This window comes from Geotrypetes seraphini, chromosome 8 (genome assembly GCF_902459505.1).
Source record: "Geotrypetes seraphini chromosome 8, aGeoSer1.1, whole genome shotgun sequence".
In the NCBI taxonomy this organism is placed as follows: domain Eukaryota; kingdom Metazoa; phylum Chordata; class Amphibia; order Gymnophiona; family Dermophiidae; genus Geotrypetes; species Geotrypetes seraphini.
The window spans coordinates 10,261,524-10,265,422 of NC_047091.1; the positions used below are offsets into that span (position 1 = coordinate 10,261,524).

At 47.8% G+C, this 3,899-nt stretch overlaps 1 long non-coding RNA gene across 1 annotated transcript; it reads right to left on the reverse strand.

Annotated features, from left to right (window-relative positions):
• Nucleotides 1-276: 276 nt before the first annotated feature.
• Nucleotides 277-2,553, reverse strand: LOC117365160. The gene is made up of 3 exons (XR_004540368.1): nucleotides 2,427-2,553; nucleotides 1,112-1,330; nucleotides 277-495 (listed from the first exon to the last, which is right to left on the reverse strand). It is a non-coding gene; the product is annotated as an uncharacterized LOC117365160 (long non-coding RNA).
• Nucleotides 2,554-3,899: the final 1,346 nt, after the last annotated feature.

Genomic DNA, 3,899 nt, shown 5'->3' on the forward strand with positions numbered 1-3,899 from the left:
GTCATCCTCCACCGCAAAAAAATTCAAGACAGAAATCTCTGCAGGCAAAGTCGTGGCCACTGTCTTCTGGGATGATGAAGGACTTTTGCTTCTGGAGTTCATGCCACACAAGCCAACCGTAACCGGGGAGAGTTACGTCAACACAATGATCGCTTGCGGGAGTCAAACAAGGAGAAAAGGCGAGGAAAACTCACAGCAAGCGTGCTGTTTCATCACGACAATGCGCCAGTGCACATGTCACGACAATCATAGGCTGCCATCTGAGAATGTGGGTTTCAGCAGCTGAACCATCCACCCTACAGTCTTGACCTGGCTCCCTCAGATTATTTCCTGTTTTGAAGAAATCTCTCCATGGACAATGGTTTTCAAGTGATGAAGACGTCAAGGAAGCTGTGACGCCCTGGTTCGAAGGTCAAACAGAAGCATTCTTTTCAAAGGGGTTAAAGTCACTGCAGGAAAAGTGGATGATGTGTACGGAGCTATCAGAGGACTATACTGAAAAATAAAACAAATATTGTTTGAAAACTTTTTTCCTACTGAGGTTGATAAATCATTGAACACTCCTCACATAAGGAACTGATTTAGTTACAGTGTGTGAAGCAAGCTAGTTCTGGAGCAGAATGAGTGTTAATTCAATCATCCTATGTATTAAAAGCGGTTCATAGTCTTAAGCGCGTGAGACAAACCCACGCCGACACTTCAGCGTAAGACTTCAGCGAGCCGCAGGAAAACCTTCTTTTAAAGGGCTCCGACAGGGGGTGTTGGTGGGGAACCCCCCCACTTTACTTAATAGGGATCGCGCTGGCGTTTGGGGGGGCTTCGGGGGTTGTAACCCCACTTATACTGGAAACTTAACTTTTTCCCTATTTTTTTAGGGAAAAAGGTAAGTTTTCACTATAATGTGGGGGCTTACACCCCCCACACACCCCCAACACAGCAGCGCGAGATAGCGCGATCCCTATTAAGTAGAGTGGGGGGCCCCCCACGCCCCCCGTCGGAGCCCTTTAAAAGAAGGTTTTCCTGCGGCGTGCTGAATGGTCGGCGCTCATTTGTCGGCGCGCTTTTGTCCCCGTCACCATTAAAGGCTTGGGTGAAGAGCCAGGCTTTTTACCTGCTTCCTGCAGAAAAGGTAGACTGGAGTTAAACGTAGCTCCTCTGAGAGTAAATTCCGGCCACTCCTGAGGAGGCTCGCTGGCGGGTATCACATCGAACAATTTCTTTTCATGAGGGTACAGATAATGATGCTCCTCGAGAGGGCCTCAGAGGTCTTGGCGGTGTCTAAAGGCCTAGCTTGAAGGACATCGATGGTCTGCACTACAGCTGGGGCATGCTTTCAGATTGTTTTAGGAAGAAAAAGGATAATATTTCCTTTAGAAGATAAGTTAAAGATAATTACGCTAGAAGATAAATTTAATGGGCACTGAAGCAGGAGCCTGATTGCTTAAATGGGTTTCTTTTATTTTGCATCTATAGGACAAATGTATAAATAAGGTCAAAACTGTCTTGTTACCTGTAATGCACTTTAAAAATGTAGCATACTGTTGCCTAGGAAATGAGCAAAGAATGTTCTATTTTTATTACGTTCTATAGCTTATGGCATCATTGGCTCAAATGTCAAGCAAACGTACATTAATTTAAAAGCCTTAAGACGTTAGTTCAAGGAAGCCTATTGTTGAACTTAAAGGAACCAGTGTTAAAATATCCCCTTCCCTCTTTTTACAAGACGGCGCTAGTGGCTGCCACGGTACATAGGCGAAACCGCACGCGGACAAAACCCGCCCAGACGATTGCGCACAGGACATCAGCGCGATGGATTTAAACACTATTTAAAAATTCTCCGACGGGGGGTGTGTGTGGGAAAACCCTCCCCAATTTACGTAGAAATGTTGGCGCTCTCGTTGGGGGAGGGGGTGTTTTTTAGGGAAAAATTAATGTTTCCTCTGTAATGGGGGGTTCCACACCCCCCAACGGAAGCACCAACATTTCTAAGTAAAGTGTGTGTGGGGGGGGGTTCCCTGCCCTTCTGAGCACTTTTTAAATAGTGTTTAAATCCAGCGCGCTGACGTCCTGCGTACGATTGTCTGGGCGGGTTTGTCCGTGCGTGTTTTTGACTGGCACCGGCTGTCGCACAGGGCAGCTACTAGCGCGGCTATGTAAAAAAAAGCGTGTGTGGGGGCGGGAAATAATTTGTGTCCTGGAAGCCTGTTGCTTAATATGTTTCTAGTCTTTCTTTGTATTGATCTCAACGGGAACTCATCACAGGACTCTTATGCCATCAGGACGTGGCAAATTAAAGTACCTCACAGTTGGCAATACATAAAATCAGATGAAATTTTCCAGACAAATATATTATGGTACTCGATCATGAGATGCACAAGTACTGTATAAGAGGATAATTGGAGAGAGTGTTGGGCAAAAAAACCTACCACCCTTTCTGTAAAGAAGTATTTTCGCATTACTTGTTGCTCCTTTCTTCCCATCCTGGATTGCTCAAATTTAGCAAACAGCAACAAAAGGTCCGGAGAGCAGGATCAAATTATGCACGCGGTCAAGGCGTCTTCCCAGCGCGGTTTACAGTTGATCTAAAAAATGTGATAAAAGGGCTTATAAAACTTTCTAAGCGCTGTACAAAATAAAAAAACGGGGTGCAACACATTCAAGAAGGTACATGCGTAACATTCAATGGACAGCAGCTGACAGGAACGTAAGGGACAGGAGGGAAGAACTACAATGCTGTAAAGAAAAGTACACATTCAAGGTGGGAACGAGAGGAAGGGGACATAACTGGGAAAAAGAAGAAGAAAATAAAGATTTTAGGAAACTAGAGGGGAATACAGCGGACCCTCAATATTCGCGGGGGTTAGGGGCAGAGCCGGCCCGCGAATAGGAAAAATCGCAAATCAATTTTGGGGCCGGCTCTGACCCTCCCCCCAGCCTCCCTCCTGCATCCCCGACCTTACCTGGCGGTCTAGCGGCGACGTGGGGCAGGAGCGATCTTCCTTCGCCCCCCCTGCCCCGTGCAAAGCCGCCATCAAAATGGCTGCCGCAAGTTCCCGTTGTAGCCATTTTGATGACGGCTCTGCAAGGGGCAGGGGGGCGAAGGAAGATCGCTCCTGTCCCTTGTTGCTGCTAGACTGCCAGGTAAGGTCTGAGGGATGTCCGGGGCAGGGTTTCTGAATTAAAAACCATGAATCGGGAGGGGGAGCTGTGTAACAGAATAACTGTTCGATACTTTAGTACAGTGGTTCCCAACCCTGTCCTGGAGGAACACCAGGCCAATCGGGTTTTCAGGCTAGCCCTAATGAATATGCATGAGAGAGATTTGCATATGATGGAAGTGATAGGCATGCAAATTTGCTTCATGCATATTCATTAGGGCTAGCCTGAAAACCCAATTGGCCTGGTGTTCCTCCAGGACAGGGTTGGGAATCACTGCTTTAGTATGTGAGGATAGTAGATTTAGGTTTCAAACGCATCCTTAAAGAGGAATGTTTTAAGAGAAGTCTTAAATTTGCCTAGTATGGGTTCCTCTCTAAGGTAATTTGGGAGCGAATTCCAGAGCTGGGAAACGGTGTAGTAAGGGGGGGGTGGTCTGCCCAGTGCGCCGTCTTAATAGGGGCGCCAGCACCCATCCTCCCCTCCGCCTCCTCTGCTCCTTCCCTCCCTCCCCCCCACTACTGCTTGTGTGCACTCCTTCCCTTTCCCCGCACCTCTTTTACATTCAGGGCATGAGCAGAAACCACAACCTGCTGCTCACACTAGCGTCGGCTCTTCCTGTGACATCACTTCCTGGACCCGTGCCCAGGAAGTGGCGTCAGAGAAAGCCGACGCTGGTGTGAGCAGTGTGTGTGTGTGTGTGACGTCTTCGCGTCATGTCCACCCATGCGCGGATGCTGTCT